General features: G+C 44.6%; 1 long non-coding RNA gene across 1 annotated transcript; it reads left to right on the top strand.

Moving 5' to 3' along the window:
• The first annotated feature begins 9,124 nt into the window (after positions 1-9,124).
• Positions 9,125-20,220, top strand: LOC112560703. The gene is made up of 3 exons (XR_003098573.1): positions 9,125-10,768; positions 10,943-11,198; positions 19,885-20,220. It is a non-coding gene; the product is annotated as an uncharacterized LOC112560703 (long non-coding RNA).
• The last annotated feature ends 379 nt before the right edge of the window (positions 20,221-20,599 follow it).

A 20,599-nucleotide genomic window follows, 5' to 3' on the forward strand; every position in this document is an offset into this window, starting at 1 on the left:
CACGTGATTTTTACACGGTTGAACGCAGTCCTGTATAGCAAGCAGCTGCTGTGAGGGGTATTTCTGGAATGTGTGTCAAAATGAGACATGTGGGAAACTGGGTCTTAATGAGCTGACTAGAGAGACTCCCCGAGGTCACTGATTTCCTCAAAATGTGGGTTTTACATGCCTAGTCTCAAATTGTTTACATTTTTTTGGGTGAGATGGGGTGGCACCAGAGAGAGCGCGCAGGCTGTGATGGAGACCAAACTGAGGGAGCAGGCAGAAAAAAAATACCTAAAAACAAAAACCAAACAAAAAACTGTTGGTTGGACAGGGGACAATGAGCAGAAGTATTTGCTTTGTGCTGATAACGGACAAAAGAAAGAGTGGAAGTCTGACCAGATATGTATTCCGATGCTTCCTGCATGTGTAGTAGTGAATATTCTGTTACTATGTTTAATATTGTAATTGTGGGGATAATAATAATGAATATATGTTAAAATAATCTTTAAACAATCTACAGATAATACAAACGGAATAGGTTAGTACGGAAAGATAATGACATTGGTTAATGGCTAAGATGTTTTAATATGAGATGTTGATAGCTGGAAAGCGTGTTTGATCCTGTTGGCTGACAATATCTCTCGATTAAATTATTAGCGTTTAGGTCTGCAATATGGTTTTGATGATGAAATGTGTTGTATAATATACATTAAAACTTAATGAACAAGATATCGTTCAGAGTTAATCTTACTTTTATATAAACTATTATATTCTAACTCTAAGAATAAATCCCTTGCTTTTATACAGTATTTTTTTTTCATATTTGGTATTTTCATTTAAAATATTTTGGTTTTTCTTTATAAAAAATTGGTGTACAAGAAATTTGGTGTACATTCTGTATATAAAATATTATAAATAAAAATTCTACTATGTAGGTATGTTCCTGTATGCATATATGTTAAAAAGGAAGGTGTATATTAAACATTTACAAACTACCTGTAACGTCCGTTGTTTAAGTATACAGCAATGAGGTTAGCACAAAGACGTTTAAGGATTTGTTTGTTTGAGCTGAGGAACGATGGCTTGATAATATAGTTTCAGCCAGCTATTTTATACATCATGTATAGTAGATTATATTAACAAGCTGCACGGCGAGATTATGTCAAGCGTTTCTATTGAACTCAAAGACAAATCAGACTCAAATTATCATTCTGGTGGTTAAATAAACAGAATCAGATTTTTTTCTTCTTTCTCTTTTCTCGCTCGATCGTCGTTTTGTCTGACGAACTTTCTCTCAATTACCCAAACTTTTGCACCTTGTTCCCCTAAAACACAAAATTTTTTTTTATATATTTTTGTCTTAGGAAATTTCAGAACTTCGTCAGGACTTTCATTAAAGTTAGTTTTTCATAAATCTCCACAAGAACTTATTAAAAAAACACAGTGAAGTGTACGTTGCTGAGAATTATTTCGAGGTTCGGACGGCAGTCCCGTGGAGAGGGCCAGTGACTGATCTGGCTTTGGTGTGGGGTGCTTCTTGTGTGGGGGCGTATGTTTTGTGTAGGGGCAGTGAATTGGTTTGTGTAGGGGCAGTGATGTGGTTTAGTGTAGGGGCAGTGATGGTTTGGTGTAAGGGGCAGTGTGTTTGTGTGGGGCAGTATGTTTTGTGTAGGGCAAGTGATGTGAGTTTGTGTAGGGGCAGTGAATCCTTTGTGAGTAGGGCAGTAGAGCTTTGTGTAGGTCAAATGAGGGCTGGAGTGTGTCAGTGGATGTGGGTGCTGATAGGTTAGTGCAGTCTAGTGATACATGGGGTACAGCGGGGTAGCATCAGGACAAGGTTTATCTCAGAATCAGAGTCAATCATGGACGAACTGGAGTATTATTTTTTTACACGATTTTACAATCACAGATGACGAAGGCAGAAGACCAATAATAATTCACTTAAAAAGCATAGGTAAACGAAACTGAACAATAACATTGATTTTAACCTGGCACTGCCTTCCACTGATGAGTGGCGATTGTGGTTCATCAGGGACAACTGCGGCTGTTGCTAGATGTCCCATCCGTGATACTGGGTGTGGCAGACTGGGACCCAACAACAACACGGGTGGGAGCTGTTGCCCGGGTGCCAGTGGGGCAGGCGGAGGACTGACCCAGTGGAGGCGAGAGGGCGAGAGGGATGCGGAGGAGTTCAGAAATCCGGTCTCAGCGCCAGGGGCCACGTGCGGCATGCTTGCCGTTTCTGCACATGACGCGGGGACGCGGCTCGCACTTCGTGCGACCAGCAGTCACTAACCCACCCCTCTGTGGTCGAGGGGGCGCGAGGCCACTCTGGGATGTGGTATCGGTTGTTGCTAGTTGTTAGCTGCTGTTTGCTGAGAGAACCGCTTTCATGTGGCTGCGGGCAGGTGCTGGTGGTCAGGTGGGGAGTGGGTCAGGTGTACCCGTGCCGGTGACCCGTACTGGCGACATGACACGGTGTCCACCCGACAAACCCCTGCGGCTGCCCCATGGTGACGTGTTCGACACGGACATGGGCTGACCCCAACATCATGGGCGCGGAGTTGCGGCGTAGTACAGGGGGGTTGTGACGAATGTACAGCAAACGTTGGCCGTTATGTAACATCCGCTGACCGTACTCCACCTTCCGCCAGTCAGCACAAGCCTGCGGGTGGGCGTAGAACGACGTACTGAGCATAGCCCATACTGCGGCACTTTGGTAACAGGAGAAACAAGGTTTGAGAATATATTTTTTAAAGATTTTTAATTTGTAGTTCATTTTGTTATCACAACCACAGATGGTATTCCTGGACACAACCTGGGAGGTTTAGGGAAGTCACAGTATTAAACTAATTAGTCAGCAAAATTACGGGTGAGGGCGGCTTTGGTGATGCAGCTTCAGAACAAATTCAAAGTATCAGACGTACTGACTGCACGGCTGATGAGACAAGCACATTTTGGGAAGGTAAGGATGGAGGGGGAGGGCAATAACAGGAATATTAACAAAGAAATGTGGATTGCGGTTTAAAAAAATGAACAGTTTCACTCGCGACTCGGCCCGTTACTTCGAATGATACTTCTTCTTCTGTCCAGCATGACAGAGGGACAGTCTACAAACACTTGATTAAAAAAAGGCCGGAGGTTCCTTATAATTGGTCTAACAAAGTTTCCTCAGAAAAGCTCACAAAGATATTTGGATGACTATTTTTTTGGGGTGCAAAAAGAGAGAAAAAAAAGCCTTCCTTCCAAATAACAGAAGCCAAGAAGCAACCTTTATAACAAGAAACAAACAAAAAAAAAAGGTTTGAATAACCTCTTGCTATAATCTTGGAGCAAAACAATAGACTAACCCTTCAAAATCGAGATAAAGAAGTTTTTTTTCTTGTCATTCCATAACTTTTTGGGATGAAGATGTGTAAACTTGTCATGTTCCTGGAATGTAAAACTCTGTACTACTTGTGTCCACCTTTGGTTGAGGAGAAAATATCAATCACTGGAACAAACCTGGCTACAATTAGTTCCGAGTCATCGTGAAATGGACTCTCAAAACACACGGCGACTGCCCCCCGACCAACACAATCAATTCTTTGGTTACACTCTTGATGTAAGTCCCTCAGTTTCACCTGAGTTCACCGGCCAAATAATTTTGAAGTTAACTACACCATCGTGCGCGGTTTTTCTTTCTCTCTAGTTCTCCTTATCCTGACTTGCCGGGCTGCGATCTGTTTTCAACTATGGCTGACCAATCGCCTGCTGCAATTTAGCAAGGCAGGCCGGGTATGGGTATGCTGCCAGAATTAATCTCACCCCTCTTCTCCTTGTCGACTTTCGCACAGACGGCGCGTACTCCGCGGGGCGCCTGGGAGTTCTGGAACGTTGTGGAGGAGGTAGAAGGGGATCGGACCGGTCGTTGTGGTGTTTGGTGGTGGAGATGGTGGAGGTGGTGGTTGTTGTGGTTGTGTGATGGTGGTGGTGGTAGTGGGGTGTAGTAGCTGGTTGGTGAGGTGTGGTTGGTAGGGGTGGTGGTCGAGCTGAGAAGCAAAGCGGGAGCAGCAAGATCACGATAACGTTGCTGGAGGTTGCAAAGGCTTTCAGGGTGTGTCTGCTGAAGTCAGCAGAGAATTTGTTCGAACTGGAGTTCGAGGGTCTTGGTGTCGAGCGTGCGGTGACGGTCAGGTCGAGGCAACTTATGTTAAATAAATAAGAAAGTTGGTGGAAGAGGAAAAAGGTTTTAAAACATGTTAACTGTGTGATTAGCTACTTGACGTCAAGGAGGGTGAAAGTGCGAAGCATGTGGGACTGTGAACCCGGCGTTGTTATTATATCTTGCGGGGGTGAATATTTGTTTCTCTCGAGTCTGTAAAAATGTTTTGAGTTTTCACTATTTTATTTCCATTTGTTGTGGAATAATTCTCTACTAGTGGTATTACTTATTTTGCTACAAGAATCAAGATGATCGTGAATTAGTTCAATATTGCTGCGACTTTTTTGTCTACAAGAATTATTCTGCACGCTATTCCAGCAAACGACAGTTTATATATACACACACTGTGACCAAAGAACACACAATAATAGACGTGGGAGCAAATAAAATGGATAAAACAGGGGGGAGGGCTGATATAAGGCACACATCTTTTAAAAGTGACAAATACAAACAGCCTCGTGTGAATATACCTGAGACACTGGGAATTTATTTGTTTAAACAATGCAATAAGGCATTTAAATTTTTTAAAAAAGAAAAAACGCGTGAAATTATCGGTTTAATTAAAATCCACAAAAAAGAATACAGAAGGATAAAAAAAAAATAAAACAAAATTAGAGGATACAAACTAATGAAATCCGCTAGTATGAAAACATCGATGTATGAACGATGCTTCCTTCAAACTACAAAAAAAAAGCGAGGGATGTTTTTTTTCTTTTTGTGAAGAGAAAAAAATTGTCGATGATGTTTTAGCTTCTGTACATCGTCCTCGCTCAGTCAACCGATGGCAGCCAACGAGCCCTGTAAGAGCGCGCGCTGATCGAAGCGAACACAACCTCCACCGCCGACACACACCGGAGGTCGATGCTGTGGGTCGCTCAGTCTGCAAGACGCGACAGGAATGAAAACTCCAAACAACGTTACATGGCGGATTTCGCTCAACAAATCTCGAGACAACTGGGTAAGGGTACTCAGGATAGGTAGGTCTCGATGTGCACGTCTGTAACCCAATGTCAGGCGAAAAAAAGTTGCAAGACTTGGGGCAGGTAGCGACGGTGGATGGAGGTTTAGCGAGGGAGGAGTTTACGGGGAGAGGGAGGGAAGAAATCGGGGGAGCTGCATGCGAAAGCTTAACAGGTAGGGCTTTGGTGGGATTGAGACAAGCAATAAATATTGAAGTTCAGCGATAAGGCTTGCTGGCAGTTCAATACACAGTTTGACAGGATACAAAGAACTTTACCGTTGCTATTGGACTCATTATCGATTGCTTTAAAAAATATCAGTGTTGCAGTGAGTGGTTGGACAGACCCACCCACCACAGCTTGACCGCAGTCGGCACTCACCCATGCCCGACAACTACAACCGTGACAGAGATGACTGGACTTCAGTTTAAAGGAAACAAAAAATCCCAGAATACAGCAAAGGAGATCAAAAAAATAAAATTGGAAAAAGAAAGAAAGAAAAAGGAGAGAAAAGAGGACAGAAAAATATTGAAAATGGACACAAAAGGAAGGAATAAAGAATAAATACAATAATGTTGACTGTAATCGGTGTTTCTATGTCGCTTCATGTTTACACAAACATTGATTTCGTAAGAGATTCTCTATCTATAAGAGGTTAACAATGAATGATAAACGAATTAATGAATATATGTGGTGGATGAATAAAAGATGTCGCGATTTATTTAGTTTTACTCGTTGTTCATCTCAAGCAGTTGTAAGAAAGTGAATTACATGTTGTGTTGGTGTGTCCGAATACAAACAGCTACGAAGTGAAAAATGGTGTGCAAGCATCCTTCTCAGTTTCATTTATCCATTTTATTTGCAAGTAACTGTGTAAAATTAATTCAATTAATTCCTACTTTCTCTATAAAGGCCGACATTCAGGGAGAAACAAATATTTGTTGATTACTGGCAATGTTAATAAAAATTAATGTATGTTTAGTAACAGCATTTTTATCCTAGTATTATTTAAATTTTTAAGTTGCACTTTATTATTTTGATACTTGATTCTCCACCCACTCTCCAACATCGTCTATGAGCACGAGCTACCGAATAAAATAAATTGTCATTGTCATTTGTCATTTTGTCATTGTCATTGTCATCTCAGAAGCATAAGATAGCCAGAGAAAGGAAGAAATAGGGAAAAGGAAAAGAAGAAATAAAAATGAAAACTAATAATCCATTCTCTAATGTAAGGCAGCAAAACTAGCAGTGACTTGTGTGAGCTTTTATACTCAAGCACTGTTAAAAGAAAGCATAAAATAACACGGAAAAATAATTAGTAAAAAGTAAAATGAAGTAAAATAATTTTCTCCCCTCTCCGACCCACCAAAGTAATATCTCACACAGACGCAGTGATTATATATATTTATATATAATATTCCGAACAGATCATAATGCCATGGGGTTCAGGCAACAAGTCTTATCTTATAATATAAAAATTAAATATTAAAATAACAAATCTTACAAATAATCTTCGCCAGATGCAAGAAAGACGAAAATAGAAATGTTTGGCATCCAGTAAATAATGAAACTGAAAAAAGCTGTGTTGAACCATGTACAGAGGTGGGTGGGGTGGGAACAGACCGAAGGGAAATAGGAAAAAAGGGAAAAAAAAGAGAAACACCAAAGAAATTAAATAAGCAAACAACAATGTAAGAAATTCAGAAATTTTTCTTGAATGATCACTACAAGTATTACTTTGTAATTATTAAAAAACAACAACAAACAACAGCAACTGAAAGCAAAGAAAAAAATTAACTCACCCCAAAAATTAAATATTCTTGCAGCAAGGCAGTATTCTCTTCACATGATGAACAGAGAAGCCTTTTCAGAGTGATACTGTGAGCGATTCCTTGTGGTGTTTCTGCTGCAATCAGAAAAGTCGAGCCTTCTGTAGACGCCTGTTTCGGCGCTCCCTCACCACATGAATACGTCACACATACACACACACACTCACTCACACACGCTCACACAGGCTCGCTCACCACATTCATACGGACCATACAACACTCAAATACTCACTACTACTGATACACACAATACACAGTTCATATCTTTCGTAGCACACGAATCACACAGGTTGGCCACTACACCTAAACACGCCACGTAGAGTTTGAGGTTGTGCCCCTACCCCTCACCTCACCCCACATACCTCGCACAACCCAGCCCTCAAGGCACAAAACACCCTTCCAGCGCACTGCACCTCGCGAGACACTCACGGGGTGGGAGCACGCACTCGTAGCGAGGGATACCCCAGTCACTACTGAGACGCGGAAACACCCGAGAACTTGCATGCTCCTCCAGGCAGCGCCATTGTTCTTATCAGGATTATCTGGATTTATCTGGATTAGTGGCAGCAACACTAACAGTCTGCTGATATCGTGCACACACTTTTCACACTGTAGGTCTTGCATCGGCACTCACATTTCCCAGCTTTATTATTATTATATGCATTATTATTATTATTATTATTATTATATATTCATTATTATATTATATATTATTATGATCCAGACGTCAAACGTATTGTCCGACCTGCTATTTTGACTTATCTCTTGCCTCACCTGTATGTCATTATCAACACCTGGCTGTTGTGTGACAGGCACCGTTGTTTCTCCTCTGACCGCCGAAGTCTGTCTGTCCACGAGTTGTTCGCAAGTACACCAAGCTTCCTGACACTGCTACATCCTTTGCTCTCGCCAGTCTCCAGTGAGTGCCATCCAAGTTTCATTCAGGAGCCCAGACTGCATTCGAGGTTTTTTTGTGGTGTGTAAAATCCTGTACGAAGTGCAAATCGTGAGCTCGCTGTAGTTCCGTACCTGTCGAGGGTTGATTTATCTTTGCAACGAGGTTTGCAGCGCCAGGTCCAGCATGCACCACAGCGGATCACGATAACGGAGAGAAACTGCAAACTTTCAAAAGAAACTTCCTTTGGAATGTTCTCTCCTTAAAACCACCACTTAAAATAACAGATACTCCAAAGCGGGTACACAGCGCTGCCCTCACCTGGCCAACCGTTGCCGGTCGGCAGACCTGCTGCTTTGCTTCTTGCCGGCAGCCTCCCACCGGCAGCTCGAAGGTGTCCCCACTGCCAAGACAAGTCGAGCTCTTCCAAAGGGTATCTCCAGACAGGTGATAACTCTCTTTACATTACGTCTGTTTGGCCGGGTGGATGGAAAAACGGCTTCCGTTGACCGCCACCTACCCGCTTATCAGGGGTGCTGACGGGGGACCCTGGATATCTGGGAATTCGCCGGTGGGTTCGCTGCGCTGCGCGGTAAATCGATTCCGCCTTGAGTGTTGATGGGGAGAAGGCTACTTTTGCTCTCCACCAAATCCCCTTACACGTACGAGAAACGTCGCAGGAGGATACACACCCATCTCTGGGGCTGGGGGCGGAATTCTGGTGAACTGAACTCGAGAAGTCCGGACACCCGTGTCAGGTGGGCGTCATACTGGTCACCTGTCGGTGATGTTGGTTCATCGCTTGACACAAAAACTACAAGATTCTCAAAAATAAAATTAAAATTAAAAGACACTTTTGCTCCAAAGGAGGTATGAAGGTTCATTTCCAATGAATGTTTTATTTTTTTCGTGTACATAAATCTACATCTGACACTGTCATGTCATCTTCTGGAACATCGTCATAACTCCCCAAACCCTCCATTCCGGCCAGAATTTCTTGCGACTCCATTTCCCATTGAATCATTGTCAGTTTGAATATATCTTGTCATTTAGTGTAAGTATTAATGTAATGATAGAATTTATTTATACGTTTAATATCATCCCTGTATAATTCAAGATGTCCGTCGAGTGTTTCAACGGACGAACGAAATCCGTCCATCTGGCTGACGATCTTGACTAAGACTTGTATTTGTGGTAGGGCTTATATCATGAGCGTCCTGAAAATTATTACAGGGATTTTTTTCGGGGAATACGGTATTCACAGGTGTGAGAGTCGGCAGAGACTCCGGACAGTTTTCTTTTTATTGTGTTGACACCTAGCAGGAGGATATAATCCCGGGAACACATCCCATCCTGCCAGATGTACAGAAGCTAGAAGCTAGAATAGGTTTGTACACTTAATACAAATAAGTAGACCGCCTGACAGACTCTACATATTCTGTGTGACACTGCAGTGGTCTGTGACCAAAGATGACCGACCAGCAGACCTGTGGCCATTGCCTGTCTACCAATATCAGACTGACCGTTGCCTTCTGAAGTAAGTGGTCCTCTGCCCAAGTCAAGGCTTCAGTCCATGCGAAGACGAGATGGTGTGAGTGTCCAAGAGGAAAGACTTTCGTTTCCTGTCATCACAGATGGTTCCTTCTTGTAAAAAGTGAGCGCACGAACATTCAAGTAAGTTAATACTGATTGCAAATATATCTCTCAATAAAATTTGAGAATAGGGACATTGCAGATCCCTTCACCAGTCACTTCTAGTATTGGTAGTATGTTATGTGTAAATATTTCTACTGTTGTGACGACTAAAATCTAACAAAAGAATTCACTTATATATATAATTATGTACTTGTTAATTTACATGAACCACGTTCAACACATTGACATTTAAACATGTTTAAATAACGAAAGTTTTTTTGAGCCAGTTTGTCGTTGAGGATGATGAAACGTATTCAGTGAAGTGAACAGAATAGAAATTCTGCGTGCGTGTGTGTGTGTTAGGGGAGTGAAAGAATGACATTCCATTTCTCTAACCTTTCTTCTGAATAGAAATATCGATAAGTTCACAAAATTCAAACCCAAAAAGACTAATTACGATTGCTTGAAAAACAAACAAAAATGTTTGTCCAATGTCTTGTGTGAGAGAATCAAGAGAGTTCGTGTGTGTGTGTGTACGTACGGGAGTATGTTCACATAGGTATGCACGTGCACCTGTCTCCCTAGCAACATGCAGGTGTGACCAGAGGACAGCGTGCAGGGGCCGCAACCTTTCTGCACGAACGGCAGTTGTTTGTGTTGAGGAGGAGATAGCCTCCCGCCGCGCAGGTGACATGGACTCTCTCTACCTGACGTCCACACCTGCTCCTCCCGTTCACTTCTTGTCTTCAGCTGGTGCTACTGCTACCGACAGACATTGAAACATTCTTATTAAGAATATTCCACAAATTAAGTTGTCTCTTTCAGTTTCAAGTGAATTAATGTTGCTACTTGGCGATCTACTGAAGGTAATCGGTTGCTGACCAAAGGCTGCCATGAGAGAGGGATGTCCATTTGCTGAGCTGGCTTTCTTTATGTTAATAGTGTTTGCTTTGAGAATCTCATTTGATTTTAAAGTTAGCATTGGACCTTCTCTTTCCTTGTTGTGTGCTTCGCAATGAATTGTGTGACTTTGGCAGTTAGTGACGACCAGTCCGATTTTTACAACGAACATGGCGGATTCTGCCACCGTCGAGTTTATTCCTGCAGTAGTTGCTGTTGCGGACCACGAAGACAATTCTACTTCACTTCAGTTACTGGTCTCAACTGTACACCTGAAATCTTGGACTGCGAGGAAGCGACACTTCTCTGGACAGTCCAGGGTCCCTTCCCAGGTGTGAAACCCCATCGGAATCGCCAGGTAACACACTGTTTCTATATCTTGTTCACCTGTGTTGTGTTGTCCTCTGTGTGTGCTTGTTTTAAAGAAGTTTTGTTTGTAAAATGTAAAACGGTCATGATGAGGATGATAATAACACATAGTTTTTGAGAGGAAGCACACGTGGCTTTATCGAAGTCTATTTTCTGACAACAGTGAAGGTCTGAAGGCTCAATGCGTGCTCTAAGGTTGGCAACTGCCATCACAAGGAAGAAGTCGGGTGGTCTCCCAGACAGTCCGTTAACAAATCCTTGCATCGGTGAAAGGGAGATATTCCATCTACATTTTTTTTCTAGTCACCTAGGTGAGCTCTTCGGTCTCAGAGGCTCGCACCTGTGCACCCGACACGCTGATGAACTTCGTTAAGGACACCCGACACGGGACACGAGCGATTTCTACATGTCTCACTCAGGTAAATGTATTCCGTTCATTTGTTTATTTGTCCTTTTCAAAATCTACGGCACAGAAGTCCTCCACTATCATGCAATCTTCCTTCCTTCTTTTCTCTTACCTATCTCTTCTCTCGTTCACATATTGTCGTTAGAGGGAGGGGAAAGGGGTGAGTGGCAACAAATCGGGGACATGGGGCAAGGGATGAACTAGGGATTTAGTAGTACTTCAGCAGTCCCAGCCATAATCGTAAGAAAAAACTTGTCACAACCCGAGGCTTAACTCATGAGGCGAGCCAGTCTTTGTGATTTGCTATCATGTCGCCTGCAAGCTGGCCGCTGCACGGAGACGCCGGACTTCGGGGGTCGGCGAAATTAATTTGCAACACCGCCTTCCCAACACTGCAGTGCAAAAAGACTGTTCTGTGGGACGGTTATTGCACAAGCTTTATTATGGGAGCGGAAATGACGTCACTACTTGACTGCAGAAAGAAGAAAACATGTGAGGCTCGTAGCCCTAGCTTAGCAGAGGAATGGAGTTGAGATGTTAGCCAAGAGATATTGGTTCTCAGTTACAAACTCTGTGATGTCTAAAGATGATGTCTACAGATACAGTCGGGTATGCAACCTCTGCAAGTCCCTCCTGCTACTGATCTTGCTGGACGGATGTGAAACGTGGAGTCTGCTTGACCACACGGAGAGAATTCGGGCATTCGAGAAGAAGTCTGAAGACCCTGCTCCCGATCTCGTATAGAGAACATAAAACTTTGTAAGTACCACGCTCGGCACACCCGTAGGACCCCATGAACACTACTTGCACCAGTCAAGGAGTGTGAGCTGGTTTGGTTTGGTCATGTGACCCTACCCGATACTTTGTCGAAGACAGTTCTTTAAGGTCCAAGAGGTGGACGCCACGTGACCACAGGAAGAACTGGCTTAGGAAGGTGAAGGGTCGTCGACTGGTTGTCCTGTGCAGGACCTGCTCACCATCTCGCAGAACAGGCTGCAGCGTCTGTCCATAAATGCTCCCTCATCATCCAGTAGCAGTAAATGGAGGAATAATGGCTAAATAAAAAAAAATATAGGACAGTGACAGCCGACAGTGGAACCCCTGACACTCCCAACAGCCGACAGTGGAACCCCTGACACTTCCAACAGCCGACAGTGGAACCCCTGACACTCCCAACAGCCGACAGTGGAACCCCTGACACTTCCAACGGCCGATAGTGGAACCCCCCTGACACTTCCAACAGCCGACAGTGGAACCCCTGACACTTCCAACAGCCGACAGTGGAACCCCTGACACTTCCAACAGCCGACAGCGGACCCCCCGAGGGGCTGGTGTGGATTTCAGAATGTTGTACTAACGTGCGACCCGCATAATGCGGTCAGGGCTGCCACAATAGCGATCGCCAATCTCTGCGGCTACTCCGGAGTCGATTTGTCAGTCTTGTCACCAGAGGGCGCGTTTGCATTAATTACTTTTCATTGCAATTTTGTCTCTTTTTTCCCCCCCTCGGTTAAACTAAGGGAGGCCACCGCCGCGCGGTCTCGGCCATCATTGCCCCATCGCTTGGCGACCAGCTTTCACGCGCCACGCGCACGTGCTGAAGATATTTGATTGGCCGGGCTTAACCGCCGACCTAATGACCCGTATGTTAGTGGAATTAAGTGCCTCCAAAGACGCATCGCTCACCGCCGGCGACTTCCGCCCAAGCAATCAAATCTTAGGCTTATATCCTTCGCGGTGCTAACGGTGCGCGGCGAGGCGGTGTCCGCGACACAAAAGACACGATGTCTCCAAACCCATCGATGAAACATTTGATTTGAGTTTGGCCATCGAGCAGGTCGACTGCCCTCCATGGCCGGCACGAGGCGCTGTTCTCTCATCCATGGCGTCAATGCGGGCCGACTGGCGACTGGGTCTTGAGTCCTTTTCTTGCTCACGTGCCCCCGAATCTTATGTCTATTGGAAACCGGAAGGATGTAATTACTTTGGATCGGCAGAAAAAAAAACAGGTTTGTTATCCTGCTGGAAGTTGGGTGCGTGTACAGCAAGAATAGACCAAGTAAAAGGTTTGCTGCACCCCTGTTAAAAGGGCGCGAGGAGAACAATGAAGGTTTCTACTTTGTTTTTCGTCCTGGAAAATTTTCTTTCAATACAAACAATTTCCTAACGTTTAAATGTTGATATAAGTTAGAGGAATGTCTTACAAAATTTATTTGAGTCTTCAAAAATCGACGAAGTTTAACAAAAATCATTTGTTTGTTGTTGAGCGCCGTAATTCTAATAAACAGAATGAAGCGACTAATCTGGGGAAGGAGGACTAGAAGGTGCTGTCATCTAAGGCGGTGAATGTTTCGAGAGAGAAAGCGACTATGATGTACTTTTCGAAAAAAAAAGTTTAAGAAATGTTTAGTTATTGACCTGTAAAAATGTTGATGAAGCGGCCGAGTTCTTCTGCAAAGGAAATGACAAACACTCGTCAAATGGAGGGATACATGTGGCAAAGTGTGGTACGCATCTTGGCTAAGGGGGCCGACATCTTGGTCAGAATATTCCAGTGGTCAAACGTATCGGATGAAGAGGTAGTCTTGGTCAAAAACCACATCCAGGGAATAGGACATCTTGTTAATCAGAGAGATGTCTCGGAAGTGAGCGAGACATCTTGGCCTGTAATTAGTTCGGATGGAACCTGAGGATGTCCAGGCCAAGATGATGATACATTTTGAGATGGAAAGTCTTGGCTAGCAGGATAGAATGTCAGAAGTTAGAACAGGTGTACCTTGTCCTACCGGTTTGACAAAGCTGCTACAAAAGCAAGCACATTCAACAAACCGAAGTCCCAGACGAACTTCGGACCGTTTGATTGTCTACAGAGACCAACTCTTAGCCTCCTGCAAAGTTGTCGACCGTCAGGTCTCAGACCACTTGGCACTGGAACAGCAATAAAAGTTCTTACATTCAAAAGTACATTTGCTATAAATTTGTTACTAAGTTACTCTTTCTTTCTCTCCTTTTTTTTTTTGGAAGAGAACTATGTCAAAGGTTGCATCCCGCCAGTTCCCTACCCTGACTGTCAGTTCGCACCCAGGGATTGAACTCCTTACATTTTCTAGCTCATAATCCGAAACAATATCAAGATTCTTTATTTATGTGTCGCCCTCTAAGGGGTATTGAAATATTTAAAACTATCTATACATATTCATACACAGGCTCGAAGGATGGTTCTGCCGAAGGTCATGTGACCAGCACGTTCTCGGTGTATTTACTGTTCATTGTGGCCGCCATTGCAGTCAGCGGGAGCCAGCATGTTCACGCTCTGCTGGTCACCATGTCACGGACTCCTGGACGTTAATCTCTTGATTCCGTGACTGCAGGTGAGGTGTGGGGGGTGTAGGGGTGACAGGGTAAGTGTTGGGACGGGAGGACACGTGAAAACTGAAAACTAATCCCCGAGTTGTTGCACTTGACCGACAACCAGGACTTTCAAGCTCGTGGTCGCTGCCATCGTCAGATCTTCTGAATCCCCGGGAGCTACGTCTCGCACGTGCATCCTAGCCCCAGCCCCTGTCACATGATCAGTCATGCTCACAGTCCCCCTCCCCACGTGCTGATTTTCCACATGAACGCCTCCAGTAACCGGCGGGTGGACTGAGGACTAGAAAACTCACAAAAAAGCTGCACAAGAAGGAGGTGGTGCATTGCGACTAGCCGGATCAAGGGTAGATAACCGCTGTGTAGAGTTACCCCTCCTGAATGGCTCACCGGATCAAAGGTCTCGCCGGGCTGTCGCGCAGCGCCCTCTCGCGGCGTGCAGGCAGTTGAAGCCTAAACGGCTGCTCGTGGCTCCTGTCAGGACCGGTCCCATGGGCGGCAGCAAAAAACCCACTGCGTCATGTCGTCGCAATAATAGGGAGGTGACGACAGCGACGACACTGCGTCGCCTCCCTCCTCTACCCGTGTCTCCCCACCCTCCTCCATTCCCTGGGGGAAAGGGGGAATTTGCAACAGCCACAGGGGCTGAAACCAAGCCTCGGCTGGCGGGGGCAGGAAAAGGGAAAGCACCGCTGGACAGGTGGCATGAATCATAATTCAGAGTTGTCTGCGCTTGTAAGATAATGGTCACGTGGCTGACCGGAAGCGCCAGTTAGGTGGATCGGTGTCTTAATTACGACAAGTAATTTGCGGTGGTCGCTTTGTTACGTGGCTCACCTGCAGAGGTATCAGACTGCGTGAACAATTAGACCACTTGGTATCCACCCCGAACTCTCCCACCCGCACCCCGACCCCGAGAGTCTGGCAGATAAAGAGGAATAACTCTTTTGATGAAGCATTGGATAACGCCGCCTTAGGGTTGGCCTTTGTCAGTCCCGACAGTTGAACGAAGAAGACCAATGGAAGCGGCCGCCATGTCAGAGAGTCAGTGACCGATGAAACAAGGGATGTTATCGTTGTCGTTATGATCCATCCAACACTGATGTTAGGCAAGTGACATAACGAGGGTACGTCATTCATAACTAGTGGTAGCTTGGGTAGGGGAGTCGACGAGTCGTTGTCGTAAAACGTAGTGAGGGGCGGGGTTGGCGAGATAACGGGTGTGGGGATAAGTCAGTGAGACTGTAATTGTCTGACATGACAAAAGAGAACATCGACATTTGATGTTTGACTAAAGAGGACATCTGTAGATGACAAAAATAAACATTGGGATTGACTGCTTGACAAAAATTATTTATTGCATGATCACTAGTGAACACTGGTTAGCGGGTGAACAAAAGTGAACATGGGTGCGGCTGCGTCTGTGTGGTGTAGGTACCTTCAGGGTCATTATGGATGTGCATGGCGAGGAAGGATGTATGAGAGAGAGAGACACCTACCTTGTAGGTATACATAAAAACAACTTGCTTTCGATTCTGCGAAGCGCTGTTTGCAGACAGTTTTGCGTTGCACGGCGAGCGCTCGGCAGGTAATTGATGAAATGAGCGCTGAAGTGTTTTGACTTTGACTTATGACCCGCTCCCCACCCCGTCTACCCTGATACCCGTAGCGAGTGGCCGCCACAGCGGAGGAGATGGCGGCTCGTGGCAGACACGTGTGGACCGCGGACCTTCGCCGCTTCATTTTTCACGGGAGGAGGATCAGTAACGGATCCTGGTGACAAGGAGGTGAGCCGACCGCAGGGCTTAGACAAACAATCAATTGTCGTCCCCTCCACAAGACTCGGTGTATCCTGTAATTCCACTGACGAGGGGCTCGTTAAGTTGGTCTGGTGGTGGTGGTGTGGTCGTCGTGGAGGTAGTGGGAGGGGGAGCGGATATTGTTATGAGATTAGACATGTCTCCCAGTGTAATCGTGTGTGTGTGTGTTTATATGTGTCTGTAATACACCAACATTTGTAGTTCATTGCTGTGACCAGCAAGACCTCAGTGTTTATGTTCATGACTTACTTTGCTGTTGTTTGTTCTAATGTATGCTCTTATTTTTGTCATCGACCTGCTCACTCACATGATAATAATAAACAAATTTATTTATATAGCACTTTACACCATCACCAAGATCATGCTCAAAATGCTTTACACAAGAAAAAAAAAGCCCAAAGATATATGAATAATAAACGTTGATCTAAACAACAATAAGATTATTGTGTCCACGTAGTGTGGTCACTCATGTTAAATAACAACATCAGTACACGCGGTCTGTATCCCTGCCATTGCATGAAATCTTCGATAAGTCAATAATGTTTTGCTTTTAAAAAAGTAGTTGCGAGTTAGTACCAATTTTTTTAATGGAAGCTCAATTTTGGTGGAGTGACTTAACCTTTGCAGACAGAATGTTCCATAATGACAAGTCTTGTTACAGCTCACCCACGGTCACAAACTAGTTTCAGAGATTCACAATGTTGGTCTATCAGACCTGCAGGAAGCTTGCTGTGACAGCTCACCATTAAAACTTTGTAGAAAAGGAATCACGATGCACAGACCTACAATGTCAGTCGTGGCAAGATGGCGGTGACGAGGCAGTAGAAATAAAATGTAGAAACGAAAAAAAGTGAGCAGACACAAAATTAAATCCAGGAATATGTGAAATTGAGTTATACACATCGATACTGCACACAGAACCTTCACTCAAATTGAAAAGAAAATACGAAAAGTGACGGAGAGCAAATGCCATGTAGCCACTTGAACGAAGGGACATCACTCTCCATCAGGTGACTAACAATTCTTCTGATATCACCAGAAGCACACATCTTTAGCAGCATCGCAACTGTTTAACGGCAAATAAAGTTCTGATTAACAGAAAAGTCTACGAAATTGTTTGAAATCCACTGGATTATTTACATCCGGTCACAAAGCCACTTCATTCACAAACTGTTGTTCAGTGTGACACAAACATGAGTACAGAACATGTTTCCAGGGAGATAATTGTGTATTTTAGGTGTTCAGGGCCGGTAACTCTTTTGGTGAAACATCGACGCTTATCGAACTTCCGTCCTTATCGTGTCGCGTAACCTTCTGCTTATTTATTTCACTTTTACTTGAAAAAGCAAACACAATTAAAAAGAGATGAACAGTTGTTTTGTTAAAAAAAAAAACAAACACACACACACACAGAGGTTTTTAATGCATCAACATAGCATAGTGTAGTATTATATATTATACTATTGTATACCAATCTTTTCATCTCCATATATTTGTTTCATCAATTGTTTCTGTGACCTTTAAATACACAGGTTACAGTTCACGACCCTGTTTTTAGAAAGAAAATTAATAGGGTACAGAAATTCGGGGTTTATGTAATAAACAATAAACAATATAAATAACTCTGGCTTGGTTATTTCACATCAGTGTCAGTCCGTCTGCCTCAGTGAGGCCTCACAGACCTGTTGAGAAAAACTGACAGACTGAAAAAGTAAACGCTGAAACCGAAAGACAAAGTGAAAGGAAGATACTCTACAAGGGACCAACATTCCAATCCGCCAACATTTCACTAAAAACTGTTACAGACCAAATCGCGAATCGTCTGGCGCCCCAACATGTCCTTCATCTCCAGATCAAAGTGCAGATCACGTGACGATCAGCCTCCAATAAATCCGATCAGCGGCTCAACATTATGCAGGACACTTGACCTTTCTGACCTGCAGGCCTTGCCAGAAGCCAATAACTTGCTAATGACCGTCTTTCTACACCCGGGGTCAAGCAAAGGCGCGTGCCGCTGACCTCGAGAGCGTGTTCGGCACGTGGCTTCTTCCTCCTACCCTCCCCAGACTCCCCCTTCCCCACAAGACCCGAGGTACCCATCCGCGAGCGACGATTGCTTTGTCAACAAGACCGGCAGAAAGGTGATCGTGTTGGTGCGAGTGTGTGATGCTTGGGTCGGGTGGGTAGCGAGAGGTGGGGTCCAAGGATGGGAGGGGTAGGATGGGTAGGTTGGGGGGGGGCTCACCAGCTGCCCGAGTGCAGTCAAAGGCTTTTGACACAATTGCTCGCCGTCTACAAAAGATGAGGCGGGATGGTGGGGTGGGGGAGGCTGGGAGGGGCTGTCTGTTCCTCGCGGACCAGATCGAACAGGAAAGTCAACACCTTGGTGACATACCATTTTATGAAGTCTCGGGGCTGGGTAGATTTTTTCGTGTACACTTGTGCTTTTTTTTGGTGGGGAGGGGTCTTTGTTTTCCTTCGGAAATCCTCCGGGTGATGGGAAGCGAGGCGACGGTTATGAATTTTGCGAGGAGCAGCAAACCACTTTATTCTCACACAGGCCTCGTGAGACTCGACTGCTATTTCTTCAAAGTGAAACTTTGTCTTATATTATATAGGTTAGTGTCTGGATGTTCCTTCGCTTTTAACTGACATGACATAGATGTTATGTTTCTTTTAATATACGTACACACACTCCTATAGGTTTGTCAACCTTCAGTTGTCTGCTCTTTGTGTCCTTTTTATCTCTCTTATCGACGATGCAGACCAAAGGTTGTCTCAACTGACGACTGCTTACGTCACTCACACTCCCGACAAGTCTCGCGAAATCTCGGAAGACGTTCTGCTCCAAGAAGCCGTTGCTGACAGGTCTCTCTGTGCAACTTCTTCGTCTTCGCCGCCATGTGTCACGTCCACCCGCGTACAGTACAGCAGCGGGCAGGTGACCCTGTCACGTGCTAATTAAAGGGGTCAAAGCAAGTGACTGTCGGAAAGACATCCACCCCGCAACCACCCGAGCAAGCAGTCGTACAGGATGTTTATTAAACGACCACCGGATACCATGAGGGTCTTGTTTGGTCTCCTTGGGTGATGCCTCGCCAAGCAATGGTCCTTTTGCTGGCCGCCATCACGATTCACGGAATTCGCAACAACTTAATTACGGGGTGGTTACAAAGCGGGTCACTGTGGGCCCAACGGTCCCTGGCCCACGACACTTCATTTCCACTGAAACGGATGGTAGGGAGGCAACGGAGTTTGACTTTTGATTCAAAGCGTTGACCCTTATAATCAGGTTCACAAGCACATCTTTGAAATCTGCCACAGGGCCAAAGGTTGGTGGTTGTTGTTGTTGGTGGTGGTGGTGATGATGATAGTAAGAGGACTATTTTGGTCAAATATTTAAAAGAAGGGCTAAAACATTCAAACAGCTGAGAATCGTTTCTTTTTTCTCCTTCCGCCTTTTTCTTTTTTTTTCTTTTTTTTTTTTTTTTCGTTCTTCGCAGTCCAGAGACTGGAAGGCTATGCAAGGACTGCGAGGTGAACACTTCCGTCCTCCATGCTGTCTGCCTGTTGGCAGGTCGAATCGCTCACAGTCAGAACCTGAGTCCGAGCCGGCGCCTCACAAATCTCGCCAGGTCACGTGAGCCGCTAACGTGCACGTGGCACGCAACCCGTTGCGAGCATCAAAAGCGGCCGACAGGGCGACACCACGATGCAGGTGTGTGAGGTGAGCAACACAGTCCCAAAGGGAGATCACTATCAGAACACTTGCTGGTGAAACTCCGACTTGGACCATTTATCTTTTCTTTATTCCTAGACCATAAATGGACGTCCCCCCCCAAAAAACATTCATCTAGATTCTAGATGATGTGGACAACTGTAGTCAGAAGGTCGTGTTGAGAACTATCTGTTGAAAAATGAAAACAAAAGCAATGACTCTGTAACACATTGGACAGAAGACTAGTGAAGTGTAGAGGGTTTCCTTTCTTTCTTTTTTTCTGCATTTTTTTTGTAGGTAGTGCATCTTTTCTCCAATGTGTTTATTTTTTTTCATTTTGTACTCACATTTGTTGCCCAATTTGTGATCATCTCTTAATTAATCAACCGACACCACTCATTTACCTTATTTATTATTGTACCATTCAAGAAACAAATGGATGCATGCATGAACGATCGTCTTTCGTTCAGTTTGTAGGTAATCTTTTGTTTTGTTTGAGGTCCTCTT

Source organism: Pomacea canaliculata, linkage group LG3, assembly GCF_003073045.1.
Source record: "Pomacea canaliculata isolate SZHN2017 linkage group LG3, ASM307304v1, whole genome shotgun sequence".
NCBI classification, from domain to species: domain Eukaryota; kingdom Metazoa; phylum Mollusca; class Gastropoda; order Architaenioglossa; family Ampullariidae; genus Pomacea; species Pomacea canaliculata.